Below are 18,707 nucleotides of genomic sequence, written 5' to 3'. Positions count from 1 at the left end.
TGTACCCCAAGAGGTTAAAGCATTGGGCTCATAGGCATAAGGTCCCAGTGATGATTCCTTGCCATCACGTGTGCCAGAGTGATGCTCTGGTTCTCTCTCTCTCTCTCTCTCATTAAAAAAAAAAAAAAGTAGGGGCCAGGTGGTAGCACATCTGGTTGAGCACTACATGTTACAATGTGCAGGGGTTTGAGCCCCTGGGGAAAGTTTTGCGAGTGGTGAAACAGTGCTGCAGGCGTCTGTCTCTGTCTCTCTCCCTCTCAATTTCTGGTTGTCTCTATCCAATCAATAAATAAAGATAATCAATTTTTTTAATTACTAGAGGCTCAGGAGATGACATGGTGGAGAGAAGTTAGACTCTCAAGTGGAGGTTTTGCTGCATCTGGCTGCCTGGACTCTTGACATCTATGGAGCTGGGGGTGTTCCCCTTCCCCCCACCTCCAGATCACCCCAAAGCCCTTTGGGTCCCTCTGTCTCAGCTTAGCAGCTGTGACAAAAGACACCAGGCAAGAGGCCTGGGGACACATACCTCTTCCTCTTGTGCTGTGCTCAGCTTGCTGAAGCTCCTGGTTTGACAACTGCCTTCCTGCAGCCCTCTGGCAGCCTGAGGAGGGGAGCTCTGGTAAGGTCACTAATCCCATCTGGGGATCCCACCTTCCCACCCGTCCTGTAGGGCCTGAATACCCACCCCCCCACACACACCCAGCCCATCCCCCACAGCCCCCAGCTCAAGGCCACTTGCAGGTCTGCTCTCTGTGTTTGCTGGCCCTGTCAGTTTCAGTCTCCCCGCCTCCCCCACCCGCTCCTCCCAGGAGCACAGTGCTGCGGTTCATCCAAGGGCAAACTGACAGCCAGCCGCCAGAGCCGCCAACCTTGAACTCAGCGGAGAGGAACGCTTGACGCAGCTCCAGCTGGAAGGCCACAGGGCTGGGAGTTGACAAGCCTGCTCTGAGCAGTGGGGGCAGGAGGCCAGCCCGTGCGTGACTCGGCTCTGTGACTAGGCCCCCAAGGCCACCGCCAGCCTGCGGTTCAGTGGGCAGAAGGCAGCACAGATTGCAGCTGGGGACAGTAGCCCAGGCCCAGAGTGGGCAGCTGGCTGCTCTCTGTGGTTCTCCACGGCCAATGGGGTTGGCTACTTCCCATGGAGCTGCACTGGCTGATACCTCCCCCCTTCCACTGCCTAAAATTCTGCATAGTCTTGGGGGGACATGGAAAGTAGGCCAGGACCCCAGATAGACATGGTGGTTTCTTAATATAGCAAGACAAGATTGGCATCACTGTACGTCTCTTGGCCTTCTACTCATAGTGGCAAAATGATTACCAGAGCTCCAGACATTACTTCCTCATACCATGGCATCCAGTGGCAGGAAGGGAGGAGGCAAAGGGAGGGAATTCTTTGCCTGTGTCTTTCTCACTTTACAGTGAGAACTTTTTTTCCTGGAAGCCACCTGCTGGCTTCCCCCAATGTCTTACCAGCTAAAGGTGGGTCACAAGCCTTCTCCTGGTGGATTATGATTGTCCCCATTTTGCAGATGGGGACACTGGGGCTTGGAAATGCAATGACTAAGGAAGATGAGGAGGCAGGGATTTGAATCAGGTGCATTCTACCTCTGAGGCCTCAGGAGGTGCCCCTTCCTAATCTGAGGGGCTTCCCAGGCCTTGGCAGGTCCCCAATCTCTCACTGTGCTGAGCCCTATCACCAGGATCCCTATCACCAGGATGGAGACTGTCACCCAGGGACAGTAGGAGGGGGCTTGGTTCCCCACCCCAGCTGTCTCCAGGCAGCAAGAGGCAATGCCCCATGGCCCTGCTGCCAGTCTGTGTGTGTCTCCTGGCAGCCAGCCCCCCCACCCCCACCACCCCCCATCATGCACACACAGCCAGTGACGTCCCTGTTGCCATGGCAGCTGCGCCCTCCCCTCTGGAGTGACAGCCCACACCTCGGCCCTGAGCCAGCACCGCCCAAGGGCAGATGGATCCTGCTCTCATGGACAGCCCCGGGCTTCATGCCCGCCTGCCCTCGGGAAGGCCTGCTGCCTGGCAATGTCCTCTGGGGGATGGGGAGAGAGGGGACAGTGCGATACTGTCCACCAGCTGTGGCTATGAGCCCCATTTCTTTATTTGGAAATCATGCATGATGATCAGTAGCTCATAAAGCCTTCTGTGAGAGTGTCACTTATTCACTCAACAAGCATTCACATGGCTAAATGTTCAGGGCAATGGGCAGAGGGCAGAGGCAAGGCCCCCCTTCTGCCTGGTGGTCACCTGGACTACAGCCAGGACACCCAGGTGATCAAAGAAGCAAAGGCAGGGAGAGGTGTCAGTGACTAGAACCTGGGACCTCCAGGCAAAGTCTTTGGAGGAAGCAGGCATTCTGGGGATAGCAAGGACCTGTGCAAAGGCCCTGGGGCAGGAGCAGGCTGGTCAGTTCACAGGCACAAGAAGGCCAGGGGCTGAGGGAGTAGAGGGCTTGTCTCCAGAGAGAGGGAAGACTTTGGAAGGGCTAAAGCCACACATGGTTGGACCGCAACATGACGGGTAAGGAGTCTGCTGGGACAGAAAGCAGATGGGGGAAGGGAGGGCCATAGGCCTTGTGTTGCCTGATGACAAGGGCACCAGACAAGGTCCCTGCTGGTACTGACAGGGTTGACTGTGGCTGCATCAGAGAGTGTGTGCACATGGGAGGAGCCTGAAATTTGATGGAGAGGAAGAGATCTCCCAAAAGCAGAAAGACAGTGAGGGACTGGGGGACAGGCCAAGTGGTTTCATTGAGCCTGGGTGGGAAAGCTTCTTCTTTTTTTTTTTTTGTTATCTTCCCTTTTGTTGCCCTTGTTTTTTATTGTTGCTGTAGTTATTATTATTGTTGTTATTGATGTCATCATTGTTAGATACGACAGAGAGAAATGGAGAGAGGAGGGGAAGACAGAGAGGGGGAGAAAAAGATGGACACCTGCAGACCTGCTTCACCGCCTGTGAAGCGACCCCCCTGCAAGTGGGGAGGTGGGGGCTCGAACCAGGATCCTTACACCGGTCCTTGCGCTTCACGCTACATATGCTTAATCCACTGGGCTACTGCCGAACTCCCAGGAAGGTCTCTTGGAGGAGGTGACATTTGAGCAAAGGCCTGACATGTGAGTGCACAGGGAGGAGGCTTCCAGGCAGATGGAGAGCAGACACAAAGATCCTGAGGTAGGGTCAGCTCCGCTGGGTTTGAGGATGGTGGGTTGGAGCAAAGCATGTGAAGGAAACAGAAGGGAGCTGCTTCATCCAATAACAGGAATCAGGATGGCATGGTGAACAGATAAGGGGGGGTGGGCTTTCAGGGTTCTGGGGCTGGAATCTGAGTTGCACATATGGCAAGGCATGCAACCTACCAAGTGAACTATCTCTCTGGCATAGGTCACATTCTGAAAGTCAGGGTCATAACAGGGGGGGCAGAAAGAGCACCCCCACACAGGGCCCCCCAGCACTGTAGCAGGCGCCCTAAGGCAGGGAAGGGCATTCTTTTTAATTTTTTTAAATTTTTTTTAATATTTATTTATTCCCTTTTGTTGCCCTTGTTGTTTTATTGTTGTAGTTATTATTGTTGTTGTCGTTGTTGGATAGGACAGAGAAATGGAGAGAGGAGGGGAAGACAGAGAGGGGAGAGAAAGATAGACACCTGCAGACCTGCTTCACCGCTTGTGAAGCGACTCCCCTGCAGGTGGGGAGCCGGGGTTCGAACCGGGATCCTTATGCTGGTCCTTGTGCTTTGCGCCACCTGCGCTTAACCCGCTGCGCTACAGCCCGACTCCCAGGGAAGGGCTTTCTTAACAGAGGCCGGATTCTGAGATGATGGTGAAGGAAAAAGGAGCTGTGAGCACCCCTGCCAGGCCCAGCCCTCCCCAAAACTCTGCCCACCCCTCCCCAACCCCCACACACACCCTCTGCTCCCAGATCCCTGGCCTCCCCCTTTCCGGAACAGGCAGCCAGACCCCTATCGTGAGCACACAGCTTCCTGCCTGGCCCAGAGGCCGTTATTGTAAACACCTGCTGGGGAATGGATTGGGGGCCTGGAGAAAGGGGAGCTGTGTGTAGGGCTGACCCGCTGGCGTGTGTCCCGTTCTGTGTGGGTGACACTGGGTGAGCCACAGGGCTCTCCCAGCCATGTCTGATGATTGAGCTGGGTTGGCTGCAGGCGTGGGCTGGCGGGACCCTTGCTCTGTTTGTGTCTCCTGCCTGGCAGCCTCGCCATGTGCACAGGCTTCCAGCTCCTTCTGGAATCCGACCTGAGTTTCCAGGTGCGTGAGGCCCCTGAAAGGAAAAGCTAAACCTGCCTACTCCAAAGAGAGCCTGTCTCCTGTGGGGGGAGCCAGGACAGGCCTGGGTGGAAGCCATCTTTGCAGGCAGCCCTCACTCCCTTAGGCATCCAGCCCTCCTACCTCATCCTACCTGTGACATGGATGCAGGAGGAACCCAAGGAGTCTTGCTTTGTTTAGAATTAAACAAAGAAACAAAAAAAGAATTAAAAAAAAAAAAAGAGGGTATTCTGCTAGCCCACGGCACATACACACCAGAGCTCCTCCAACTGGGAGGCCGAGCACACAGATTGCTCATGGGAATCGAGTCATCAGGACTCCAGAACCCGAGGGGAAAGAAACACCATCTCGAGAGAGAGCTGGCTGCCAGCTCCTAGCACAGTCCTCCTGGAGTGGTTGGCCCAGGTGTGCAGAGGAGGCTGTGTGCGCCCAGGGGGAAGAGTGCTGGTGGGTATCCCTGGGGAAAGGCTTCTACAGAGCCTCTGTCTCTTTCGTGGGTGAGACCGGTAGGGCTCCACGCACAGGGCTGCTGTGAGTGCCACATGACAAGCAAGAGACGAAAAGAGTGATGGTACATAGGAAGGGTTCAGTAAATGTAAGCTATAGTTTCCTTCCATCCATTCATCATCGGGCAGTGGTACACCTGCTCGAGCTCCCTGATCCCTACATGTAAGAGGAAAGCTTCATTAGAGGTGAAGCAGTGTTGCCACTGTTTCTCTCTCTCTACTCTGTTTCTTTCTATCCTATCAGATAAATAAACGTTTAAGAACATCAGAAGTCCGAGTTGATGAGAGAGCTGTGTTCTGACAACTCAGTTGCTCTTTCTTGCTTTCTGTTTGTTAAATGATTAACCAATCTTTACATTTCATTTATTTATTATTTATTGGGTAAAGACAGAAAAATCAAGAGAGAAGGCAGAGATCGAGAGCTAGAGAGACTTGCAGCCCTGCATCACCCCTCATGAAGCTTCCCTGCTACACGCGGGAGTGGGGGATTGAACCTTTTGTGTGGTAAGGTGTGCACCACCACCCAGCTCTCTGGTTACTGGCCATTTTTGGCTGGGCTTGATGCCCGCATTATAAATCCACTGCTCCTGGAAGCCATTTTTGCCTTTTTAAAAATTACTATTACTGTTATTACTGTTATTTTATTTAACAGGAGAGAGAAATTAAGAGGGGTGGGAGAGATATTTATTTATTGGATAGAGTCAGAGAGAAACTGAGAGATAGTGGAAGACAGAGAGAGAGAGACAGAAGCTCCCCCTCTGCAGGTGGGGAGCAGAGGGGCTCAAACCCAGGTCTTTGCACATGGTAACTTGTACACTTAACCAGCTGCGGCAGCACCCAGCCCCTCCAGCCCCCCCCACACACTGATGAACTGATCTTAGGAAAGAGAGAGCAGAGTGCCACTGGCTATGGTTAAATGAGGTACAAGGACAGGACTCCAGGGCAAGGGCATGCCAGGCCTGTGCCCTCACACGCCCCTCCCTGGATTTGGAATCCACCCAGCGGGTAGCACCAAGGGAGGCCCCTGCCCCAGCCCCAGCCCCAGCCCCCACTCAGGACACACAGGCCAGCCTGGCAGCAGAACAAAGCCCTTGAGAGCCATAGAAACACAAAGGCCCATTGTGTGGCTGCTGGCAGCGGCCTCAGGGGCAGGTGGTGGGGGCTGAGGCCAGGCGGGCACCCGAGTCGCTCAGCACTCAGTACGGGGGAGGAAGGGGGAAGGCGTGTGGGAGGTGGACCTTAGTCCCTGTGGTGCTGGCTGGGCCAGGACTCCACCTATAAAGAAATCCTTGTGTGGGGGGAGCCAGGTGGTGGCACCCCTGGCTGAGCTTACACATTACCATGCCCATGGACCCAGGTTTGAGTCCCCGGCTGGCTCCCCACCTGCAGGGGGTCGCCTCACAAGCGGTGAAGCAGGTCTGCAGGTGTCTGTCTTTCTCTCTCCTTCTCTAGCTCCCCCCTCCTCTCTCCATTTCTCTCTGTCCTGACAAGTAAAATAGGAAAAAAAAAAAAAAAAAAAAAGGAAAAAGGCCACTGGGAGCCGTGGATTCATAGTGCTGGCACTGAGCCTAATGATAACACTGGTAGCAATAAAAAAGAAAGAGGGGCGGAGATAGATAGCATAATGGTTATGCAAAGAGACTCTTATATCTGAGACTCCAAAGTCCCAGGTTCAGTCCCCTGCACCACCATAAACCAGAGCTGAGCAGTGCTTTGGTAAACAATATGAAACAAATAAATAAAATATATTAAAAGAAGAAGAAGAGAGAAAGGGAGAAAGGAAGGAAGAAAGGAATGAATTCCTGTGGGGATCTGGATGGTGATACACCTGGTTAAATGCATGTGTTACCATGAATAAGAACCTGGGTTCAAGCCCCCACACCCCACTTGCAAGGGGGGGATGTTTCATGGGCAGTGAAGCAGAGGTCTGCAGGTGTCTCTGTCTCTCTCCCTTTCTACCATCCTCTTCTCTCTCAATTTCTCTGTCTCTATCCAATAAATAATATATTTAAATAATTTATTTATTCATGAGAAAGATAAGAGAGAAAGAACCAGTGATCTCTGGTACATGTGCTGCCAGGGATTGAACTCAGGACCTCATGCTTGAAAGTCCAATGCTTTATCCACTACTCGACCTTCTGGACCACTAAATAAAATATTTCAAAAATAGGAAAGAAAGAAAAGAAATCTCTGTGAAAAAGGCAACAAGAGGCCCCACAGGATGAGGTGAAGGTCTCAGCCTCAGGGAGAAGCAGAGGCCGTGCACCAGACAGGGCCATGGAAAGTGCCAACTGGCTTCCTCTCTGAGAGCTAAGCCTGGGTGGGGGGCACATTGGTGTGGTCATGGGGCCCTCAGTCAAAAACAGGAGAAGTGACTTCCCACTCCGGGCCCAGTGGACTAAAAAAAAAAAACCCATCTCAGCTCCAAGCACTGGGCCCTGGTACCTCCTGGACTTGGCACGTGTGGCTCTACCCCAGGGCCTTTGCATGAGCAGTTTCTGCCTCCCAGGTCCCAAGTCTCTCTTCTCTTTTCCAAGATTTTTTTTTTTTTACCCGAGCACTGCTCAGCTATGGTTTATGGTGGTGTGGGAGATTGAACCTGGGATCTAGGAGCCTCAGGCATGAGAGTCTTTTTGTAGAACCACTATGCTGTCTCCCCAGCCCTTTCCCAAGATCCTAAGAAGGCTTGCTTGCTCTCTCTGTTCTGGTCGCTGAGCATATGCCATCCCTGTGGTTCATACTACCACTCAGCATCAGATTAAAAGTACTGGTTAGGGGACCCTGCATGGGGCTCAGCCAGTAGAGTGCACAAGTTATCCCATGTAAAGACCCTGGTTCAAGCCCCCCCCACACACACCTGCAGAGAGGAAGCTTCACAAGTAGTGGAGCATGCTGGCAGGTGTCTCTCTCTCCCTCTCTATCTCCCTCCTCCCCTCTCAATTTCTCTACACTTCTATAAAAAAGAAAAAGGAAAGAAAAATGTCCATCTTGTTCCAGTACTCCCATCCTTGAAACCAGGTTCTTGGAGGCCTCTGCCCGTGTCCCTGATGCTGGCTCTTGAATCACCACACAGGCTCTGCTGACCCCGTCTGCTCCTGGTGTCCAGACCTTGGAAGCCACAGCGTTGTTTCCACCCGCATCTGATGCGCTGCTGGCGGGTTCCAGACAGACAGCGAAGACGCTGTTGTATCCGTTAGCACGCATGTTGGCATCTGCTGTTGGTGAGCTCGGGGAGTGACAGCTGACCCAGTCACTCCTGCAGGGACCTCTCCTGTTGCTGGTGGGGACATTCAACACTAGTGTAGGCGTGGTCAGACTCCTAGACTGTGGCTGGGCCAGAGGGAGTGTCAGGGTGCTCTCTCTATGTACAGGCTTCAGGGAAAGGGGGGCGAGACAGCCGCCTTCACACAGCTTTCCTGCCCACCCAGCACCATTGCCTCAGCAATGGGCATCCTACTGGGCCATGTGGCGCTCTCACTCAGGTCCTCTGTTGTAATTTAACATAAAAAGAGGTTGGTTGGGGACTGCTGAGGCACATAAAAGTATTCACAGGGGGAGCTGGGAACTGGTTTAAACAATACAAGGTTTATTAGGGTAAAACAGGTAAAAGGCAAAATAAGCACTTATTATCAAGGGTTAAGAGTACGCTAGGTCCATAAAGTCTGAGTATAGTTATCAAAAGTTTAGTCCCATAAGATAAACAATTATCAGCTCTGGTAACGGTTGCTCATGGCTTTTAGAGGGGTCTAAAAGTTTACTGGCTAGCAGAGTCACATGTGTTCAGTTCCCAGGAGAAGTAGCCATGGCGTGCACCTCCGCCGAGATGCTTCTGACCAGGAGAAGCAGCAGCCAAAAAAAACAATGTGTTCACACATGGCGCAAAGCTTAAGAACCGGCATAAGGATGCCAGTTCGAGGCCCTGGCTCCCCACCTGCAGAGGAGTCGCTTCACAGGTTGTGAAGCAGGTCTGCAGGTGTCTATTTCCCCCGCGCCCCCCCCCCCCCCGTCTTCCCCTCCTCACTCCATTTCTTTCTGTCCTATCCAACAACGATGACGACATCAGCAACAACAATAATAGCTACAACAATAAAACAACAAGGGCAACAAAAGGAAATAAATAAATATTTTTTTAAAAAAGCAATGTGCTCAAAGTCCCTTGCTTTTATACATCCCCTTCTCTGAAGCACCTCCTCAGGGTGATGTCATTTGTATGCTAATAGTCCCAAACTCCTGTTGGGGTCACAATAGTCCTCTGGGCTCCTCTCTCTCTCCCTCTCTCCTCTCCTTCCCTCAGCTTTATGCACAATTGTATTATTTTTTCCCCTTTTTGTTGCCTTTTTTTTTTTATCATTGTTGTGGTTATTGTTGTTGTTGGATAGGACAGAGAAATCGAGAGAGGAGGGGAAGACAGAGAGGGGGAGAGAAAGACACCTGCAGACCTGCTTCACCGCCTGTGAAGCGACTCCCCTGCAGGTGGGGAGCCGGGGGCTCGAACTGGGATCCTTATGCTGGTCTTTGAGCTTAACCCACTGTGCTACTGCCTGACCCCCCTATTGTATTATTTTTAACTTTATTTATTGTATTCTTAAGGACAGAGAGAAATTGAGAGGGAAGGAAGGATAAAAACGGATCAAGAGACAGAAAGACAGACACCTGCAGACTTGCTCCTGAAACTTTCCCCGTACAAGTGGGGCCTAGGGGCTTGAACCCAGGTCCTTGAGCATGGTCACAAGTGCACTCAACCAGGTGAGCCACCATCTGGCCCCTGCTCTTGCCTAACAAGCTTGCCGGTGCCCCAAGGGTAAGGCGTGTAATGAAAAACAGAGCTTCCAGGGAGCCAGGCAGTGAAGCTCCTGGTTAAGTACACATAGTATGAAGCACAAGAACCTACACAAAGATCCAGGTTCCATCCCCGGGCTCCCCACCTGCAGGGGAGTCACTTCATAAGCAATGAAGCAGGCCTGCAGATGTCTATCCTTCTCTCTTCCTCTCTCCCTCCTCCTCCCTCTCAATTTCTCTGTCTTATCCAATAAAATGGAAAACATGGCTGCCAGGAGCAGTGGATTCATGGTGCTGGCACCAAGTCCCAGAGACAACCCTAGAGGCAAAAAAAAGAAAAAAGAAAAGAAAAAGGGGGGAGCTTTCAGATTCATGAGCAGCAAGGTGGTACTGTGATTTCTCTCCTCCCTCTGTCTCTCTCCCAGCTGGAAAAAAAAAAAAAAGAGTCTACCGGGAGTGGTACAATCACATTGGTGCAAAGTCCCAGTGGAAACCTGGTGGCAACAATAAATAAGATAAATCTGGCATCCAGTGACCAGGGAAAAGATTGATTAGCTCAGCTAGTGGGCTGGACCTGCCTGCCTGAGGCTTCTGGTTGAGTCCCCAGTGTCACATACAGCAAGGTGGTGCTCTGGTTTCTCTCTCTCTCTCCTGCTCTCATATGAAATAAATGGATTGAACCTTAAAAATAAACAGAAACGGGAGTCGGGCTGTAGTGCAGCGGGTTAAGCGCAGGTGGCACAAAGCACAAGGACCGGCATAAGGATCCCGGTTCGAACCCCGGCTCCCCACCTGCAGGGGAGTCGCTTCACAGGTGGTGAAGCAGGTCTGCAGGTGTCTTTCTTTCTCTCCTCCTCTCTGTCTTCCCCTCCTCTCTCCATTTCTCTCTGTCCTATCCAACAATGACAACAACAATAATAACTACAACAATAAAACAACAAGGGCAACAAAAGGGAATAAATAAATAAAATAAATATTTTTTTAAAAAAGAAAATAAATAAACAGGAACTTTGAGACCCAGAAGGCAGTGCATTGGATATATTGTTGGACCAAGTTTGTTCCCTGGAATCCCCTTTGCCATAGTTATTTCTGGTTCTTTCTGCCTCTCTCTTTCTTATAATTAGGAGTGGTCTGGGAAGTGGAGCAATGGTTAGAGCGTTGGGCCTAAGAGCATGAGATCCTGAGTTTGATTCCCATTGGAATGCATGTGTCAGAGTGATGTTCTGGGTTCTCTCTCTTTCTCTCTCTCTCTCTTTCTTATAAATAAACAAATCTCTTTAATAAATAAATTTATCTTTAAAATAGAATTTGGGAGCCAGCAAGAAAGCTCTGCTGGTCGGACATCTGCTTTGCTATGAGTGTGACCCAGGTTCAAGCCCCTAGCATGTGGAACTGAAGGAAGCTTCAGTGCTGTGTTGTCTCTCTAAAATAAGAAGGAGGAAGAGGAGAAATAAGTCAGCTTACAACCAGCCAGTCACAGGTTCTAGGCCATGGGCGAGTCACTGGGCTTTAGCCCACATCTTCTGTGAAGACTCAACAAAGGAAGCCTCAGGAGATGGCTTGAGGTGTCTGGAATGAGCCAGAATGTCCCTGAATTATGATAATTGCTATGAAGGGCCTGGATCTGCCTGTTTGGTCAGACCTGGAGCCTGGGGTGAAATGGGTACTGGGAGTCCTGTCAGGAAGGACACTTCAGCTCTGAGAAATGATACTTTTGGCTGGAAGATTCTACAAAAAGGATTTCTTCTCATCTTGGGAGAACAATGGTGTGTGGATGGAGGTTTCCCTTCCCAACACTAGCCGACTATCCCAGTGTGTCGGCCATCTTCCTTGAGGGTCACAAAATGGCTGCCACATTCAATGCTTCCTGCGTTTGTGGGGGGAAAGGTGGGGAATCACTGTCTCACTCCTTCACCAGGGAGGGAAAACCTTCCCCAGGCTTCCCTTGTGTTCCTCAGCCTAAAACTGGGTCACAGGGCCTCTCCTGGCCAAGAGTAGAAGCCCAGAATAGTCTCCTCAGAAGCAGCCTCTGAGGTGAAAGTTTTCAGCTGAGGAGATTTATGGCTTAGGATGTGCCCCTGGGGACAATGTGGAAGGGAGTGGGGAAAGGGGACAGGAAAGGAGGAAACTAGGCAAGGGGGCAGTTTGGGGTGAAGTCTGGGCCTTGGCTGGGTCCCCCTGGGGAGCTCTGGGCCTCAGAGACTCAGAGATTAGACTTCCTTTGTTGCCTGTGCCAGCTGTTTGGCCAGACAGCCCTGCTGTCACCTCCTCAAACACAATGCCACTCTCTGAAAACAGTCACAGAACACACGGGGCCTGGGACCAGGGGTGGAGGTACACATTCTGGAAATGTAATACTTTACAGTTAGCAAAACGTGCTAATATTTGACACCAGGCCCTGCCCGAGTTCTCCATCCCTCTTCTCTGCTTTCTTCCCTTTCTTCCCTTGTGCCCTTGTCACCTTGGGTGTCATGGAAGCCCCATGCTCAGTGGCATTGTCTGTTGATTGTCTGCTCCCCTGTGCCAGGGACAGAGATGTGCTGCCTTTAGATGGGGTCTGGCCCCTAGCAGGTGCCTGACATTGATTCACAGTGAAGAGGAGTGTGAGTCACAGGCAAGGGCTATGCAAACACTGACAAAAACGCAGTTAAGCAAGACAAAAGGCTTCTACTGGCTGAGCACTTGCCACCTGGGGGTGGGTCGCAGGGTCATGAGGGCACCAGCAGGCTACACCCCAGAACAAGGGGCAGGGTCCCGGGCCTTTGGGGGGGGGCGGCGGGTGTCACCTGAGTGGGGGGAGGGCACAGGACTGAACCACTATCTAAGCTGGCAGGTCAAGTGGAGGCAAGAGGCCATGCCCAAGGGCCCCCTGCCCAACATTTCTCACTTTTGGGAGGACCCCCCCCCCAAACCCCCTTCTTGCCCACTCCAAGGCTCTGCTTCTGCCAGCCTGAGGGTCAGCAGGACTTGAGACAGTGCTGCTGTCTCACCTCTTGACCAGAAAGAGAAGAAAAAGCATGTCACAGGGTGAATGTGGGTTTGCTGGACACACAGGGAAAATACAAGGTAACAGACGGACGTGGAGGACTAGGGAAACAGCATTAAAAGACTTTCATGGGGGCCAGGTGATGGCACACCTGTCTGAAGACAACAAATATTACAGTGCAGAAGGACCTGGGTTCAAGCCCCCAGTCCCCATCTGTAGGGGGGAAACTTCACAAGCAGTGAGGTAGTGCTGCAGCTGTCTATCTCTCTGTCTCTATTCCCCCCATCCCTTCTCAACTTCTCCTTGTCTCCATCCAAAATAAACAAATAAATACAATACAATACAATATATTTATGCCTAAAGCTCTGAGGTCTCAGGTTCAATCCCTAGTACTACCATCAGCCAGAGCTGAGCAGTGCTCTGGTTAATAATAATAATAATAATTGTGGGGGAGGTAGCATAGTGGTTATGTAAGAAGACTTTCATGCCTGCGGCTCCAAAGTCCCAGGTTCAATCTCCCATACTACCATAAGTCAGAGCTGACCAGTGCTCTGGTACAAAATAAAAAAACAAATAATAAATAATACAATTAGACCAGCAGATATGGGTTTACTCTTCATTAATTCCTCGTACAGCAATGGGGAGAAGGTTCTGGAGGTGGGTGTGGAGTGGCTGCTAGCCGCTAAGGAGCTGATTGGGGTCTGGGGGACAGGGGTGTGGGCAGAGGCCAGGGCACAGCCCCAGGAGGCATCTGAGCAAGCCTGGCCTGAGTGGCCATGGGAGACAGCTGTCTACATGTCACCTAGCTGAGAAACAGACTCACATGCGTACCTGGCCAGGCAGCTCTGCCCGGCTACTCCAAGGGCTCCGCTAAGGGGCAAAGGGAGCAGGAGCCGGGGAGGCTGGTGGCTGGCCTTGACTACAGTCTGAAAATGTTCCGTCCGCTTTGGCTGGCCTCAGCTGGGTATTGTCCCAGTGCTGTTGCCGTTGGAGGAAGGGAACTGGGGACAGAAGCTGCCCCACCAGAATGCGGAGGAGGGGACAGAGGCCAAGCGTGGGTGCCACCAAGGCCACTGGCTCCTGGCTATCGCAACGGAAGGTGGACTGGTGGGAGCACCCCCACCCCCACCAGACCCAAAGCTAAATGGCGTGGCTTCCTCGACCATACCACAGCCGGTCCTGCTCTGCCTGAGACTCTCTGGGTTTTAGTTTGAGTCTGACGGTCACCACCCCAGGTGAGAGCCGCCTGGGGTGCAGGGCCTGGCTTTGGGGGATACTGACCACCAGGGGCTGAGCTCTGCTCCCCAATCTGGCCCTGTGAAGCCTGGGGATAGGTACCCCCAGTGGGGAGGGCCTGTGAGGAGTGTGTGCATGGAGTGAGCTGGGAGCTCAGGATAGGTCTGAAAGGAAATGGGGGGGCTGATGGTGCCTGTGGGTGGGTGGCCTGATGGGGCTCCTGCAGGTGAAGACCATGAGGGAGACAGAGGCCTGCTGTGACTTGCAGTGGGGGGGGGGGTAAGGAAACCAGAGGAGGGGCCTGGGGATGGCTTACCTGGTACAGCGCATGTTTGATCATGTGCAGGGACCTGGGCTCAAGTCCCAGGGTGCCACATGGGAGCACCATGCAAAAGGGAAATGTCACAAGCAGCAAAGAAATGCTATGGCTTTTTCCTTCTCTCTGTCTCTCAAGGTCTATCTAAAAACACAGACTAGGGTGGACGAGATAGCAGACTGGTTATGCAAACTGAGTTCCAGCCTGAGGCACCAAAGGTCTCAAACTCAATCTACCAGGAAGGCCCTCAAAGGCAGTCACAAGAGTTGACAGGGATGGAAGAGACAGCAGTGACAATTGTCTGGCACAGGCCCATCTGTGACTCAGCACACCACCCCCATCCCCAGAACCTGCCCACAAAGAATCAGACAGACACAAGTCCACAAGGGGTCCACAGTGGGTGGTTCCTGGTGGCCGAGTGGCAGACATGATCTGGCTGTGCAGAAAAGGACTCGCAGGTCGGACCCAGCCAGGCCTCAGACTGAGGTGGGGCCTGAGAAAATCTGCCACACTGACACAGCAGGGGTGACCCATAGAAAGAAACTGTCAGAGGCACTGATGAGAAAAGTCTAGGGGGGTGGGCGGTAGCGCAGTGGGTTAAGTGCACCAAGTGCAAGGACCTGTGCAAGGACAGGCATATGGTTCACGGTTCCAGCCCTCGGCTTCCCACCTGCAGGTGGGTCGCTTCACAAGGGGTGAAGCAGGTCTGCAGGTGTTTATCTGTCTCTCCCACTCTCTGTTTTCCCCTCCTCTCTCAATTTCTCTCTGTCCTATCCAACAACAACAGCTATAACAACGATAACAATAACAACAAGGGCAAAAAAAAAAAAAGGAAAAAGTGGCCTCCAGGAGAAGTGGATTCATAGTGCAGGCACCAAGCCAAAAAAAAAAATGTCTAGAATAGATGAAGCCACAGACGTGGAAAGAGGACCAGTGCCTGCCAGGGGCAGGGGATGGGGAGGAGAAATATGGAATGACTACAAGCAGGTAGAAGCTTTCTTCTCCTTCTCCTCCTCCTACTTCTCCTTCTCCTCCTCCTTCTTCTACTGATAGGACAGAGAGAAATTGAGAGGGGAGGGGACCTAGGGAAGGAGAAAGATAGACACCTGCAGACTTGTTTCACTGCTTATAAAACGACCCCCCAGCAGGTGGGGAGAAGGGGGCTTGAACCAGGATCCTTGTGTGGGTCCTTGCACTATGCGCACTTAATGAGTTTCCTTTCTGAGTGATGAGAAAGTTCTGGAACTCTGGCGACTTGTGTTGTTGTGAATATACAGTCATTCAGGGTGACTCAATGTTCTGTATCTTTCACCACACACACACACACACACACACACTAAGATGGGGAGGGGATATGCACCACCGCATATGTGCGCACACACACATTTTTTTGTATATGCACAAAGAAAATTCTGAAAGGAAAAACGGATGTCTGTGGGATGGGAATCAAGGGACTGGGAGTGGGGGGAGGAAGGCTTTTTGGATCATGTCTCTTTCAGTTCTGCTGGGACGTATGTCAGCATATACACACGTTCCCTGAGGAAAGGAATAAAGCCTCCAGGTGGAATTTGCCAGAAGAATAACACCAGCAAGTGCAGGGGATCATGTGATGGTGGAGTCTGCCCCTCCCCCAGCCTTCGGGGTGGAGGTAGGGTGGGGGCGGGGACAGCACTCAATCACCTTCAGCAATCTTCAGCACCAAGGACAAATGTCCTCTCAGCCCCCACAGAACAGAGAAGTGTTTTCAAGAGAGAACTGGGTTTGTGGTCAGCAGGGAAACACAAAGGGCCCAGAGATACCACCACAGGGAGCTCAGAGGAGCCTGCTGGTGAGTGAAGGCCCTCATCCCCTAAAAGGGAAAAAGCACAGGGACCCTGAAAGGCCCAGATGGGCCGCATCTGCTAGTCAGAGATCTGGGTAGAGCATGGAGTACAGCCTGGCACAGATGGCCTGGGACCGCCTGGCAGGAAAGTTGAGAGTCAGGAGAGCTGGTGCAGCACCTCTCTGCTTTCATGTGTCAACTGATATCATGGGGAGACCGTCCCGGGGTGGGGGTAGGGGGCTGACCACCCAGGATCTTCCACCTCCAACATGCATAATAACGATTTCATCTTCTCTATGGCAGGATTGTTAAATGTCTTTTTTCAAGATTATTTATTAATTAATGAGAGAGAAAGAGGGAGGCAGACGGTGGTTAAGTGTACACATTACAGTTAGCAAGGATCAGGGCTGGGTGGTGGTGCACCTGGTTGAGTGTACAGGACCCTGGTTCAAGCCCCCGATTCCCCACCTGTAGAGGAAAGGCTTTGTGAGTGGTGAAGCAAGGCTGCAGGTGTCTCTCTGTCTCTCTCCCTCTCTCCCTCCCACCTCCCTCTCGATTTCTGGCTGTCTCTATCCAGTAAATAAAGATAATAAAAAACTTTTTAGGGGGTCGGGCAGTAGCGCAGCAGGTTAAGCGCACATAGTGCAGAGCACAAGGACCGGCATAAGGATTCTGGTTTGAACCCCCAGCTCCCCACCTGCAGGGGGGTCACTTCACAAGCGGTGAAGCAGGTCTGCAGGTGTCTATCTCTCTCTCCCATCTCTGTCTTCCCCTCCTCTCTCCATTTCTCTTTGTCCTATCCAACAACAATAACGTCAATAATAATAACAACAACAATAATAACCACAACAAGGGCAACAAAAGGGAAAAAAGCAGCTTCCAGGAGCAGTAGAGCCCCAGCAATAAAACCTGGAGGCAACAAAAATTTAAAAAACAAAGGAGAACAGTTAGTTAGGACCAAGGTTCAAGCCCCTGGTCCCCATCTGCTGGGAGAAGCTTCATGAGTAGGTGAAGCAGGGCTGGCGTATCTCTCTGTCTCTCTCCCTCTCTATCTCACCTCCCCTCTCAATTTCTCCCTATCTCTACTCAATAAATAAATAAAAATTATAAAAAGAGAGAGAACCATAGCATCCCTCTGGCATATGCAGTGCTGGGGATAGAATTTGGGACCTCATGCTTGAGAGTGCACGTTGCACTCATTCATTCATTCATTCATTCATTCGAGTTTGCTTTATCTGGCAGTACTGTCCTTCCACCACATGCTTTAAGGCAATGCTCTCTAATAGTTATCCATCTGTAAGTTACTCCCTCTGATTCATATTGATTTATGTGTTTCTCATTACTGCAATTCCACTGCTATATGTTGACTTTGTCAGAGAGAGAGAGAGAGAGAGAAAGAGAGAGAGACAAAGAGAAAGAAAGACACCATGGCACTGAACTTCCTCCAGTGCAGGGGTGGGGGCCTAGGCTCCACCCTGGGGTGTGTGCATGATGACGCAGGTGCAATATCCAGGGAAGCTATTTTGCTGGCCCCAGACCATTTATTTATTTATTCATTTTATTTACTTATTTATTTATTACCTCTGGGGTTATTGTTGGGGTTAGGTGCTGGCGCTATGAATCTATAGCTCCTGGTGGCTGTGTTGTCCGTTTGTTCACTGCTCCAGGAAGGCTTTTTCAGTCACAGAGAGACAGATAGACCAAGAGGCAGGGAGATAAAAAGATAAAGAGAGAGACCACAGCACCAAAACTTCCTTCAGTGCAGTGGGGGTTGGGCTAGGACCTGGGTCACATGCATGGCAAAGCATCAAGTGAGCTATTTTGCAGGCCCTGGTCGGTCACAGGCTTATTTATTTATTTATTATTTATTTTGCCTCCAGGGTTATTGCTGGGGCTCGGTGCCTCCACCATGAATCCACTGCTCCTGGAGGCTATTTTTTTTCCCCCTTTTGTTGCCCTTTTTGTTTTATCATTGCTGTGGTCACTATTATTGTTGTTGTTGGATAGGACAGAGAGAAATGGAGTGAGGAGGGGAAGACAGAGAGGGGGGAGAAAGATAGACACCTACAGACTGAAACGACCCCGTGCAGGTGGGAAGCCCGGGGCTCAAACTGGGATCCTTATGCTGGTCCTTGCACTTTGCGCCATGTGCGCTTAACCCGCAGCAAGCTGCACTACAGCCCAGCCCCCTATTTATTATTATTTTAACCAGAGCACTGCTCATCTCTGGTTTGTGGTGGTACAGGGGATTGAATCTGGGACTTTGGAGCCTCAGGCATGAGAGTCTGCATAACAATTATGCTATCTACCCCCGCCCCACAGGCTTATTTTTAATAAGCTGTGTTCATCAGGAATCTTGTCGTTGCAAGGAAAAGAAATTCAATTCAAATAGGCATGAGTGGAAGAATCATGGGCTTCCCCTTTCAGGCACGGCTGAATCCAGGCTTCCTGGCTAAGCACAGGTGCCCTCTGCCTGGTCTGGGGCTCCATAGGGGTGGGGCTCTGTTCTGGACTCTTGTGTCTGGCTTCCTCCTGTTTTGTGGGTAGTCACGTGGTGGTATCATCCTCCATGGTGTGAACACACCACGGTTTGCTTCTCCACTTGTTATAGCTATTATTTAAAAAAAAAAAAAAAAGAACACTCAAAAGGTTCATTAAAAATCTGTTTAAAAATCCACCTCCATCGCACCTCCTGAAAATCACCTGCGGTGCCCTCAGCCTTCAGGATGTCACTGCTTGGGAACCACTAGTGTTTTTTTTTTTTAAT

This window comes from Erinaceus europaeus, chromosome 6 (assembly GCF_950295315.1).
Source record: "Erinaceus europaeus chromosome 6, mEriEur2.1, whole genome shotgun sequence".
Taxonomy (NCBI): domain Eukaryota; kingdom Metazoa; phylum Chordata; class Mammalia; order Eulipotyphla; family Erinaceidae; genus Erinaceus; species Erinaceus europaeus.
This window is presented reverse-complemented; position numbering follows the sequence as displayed.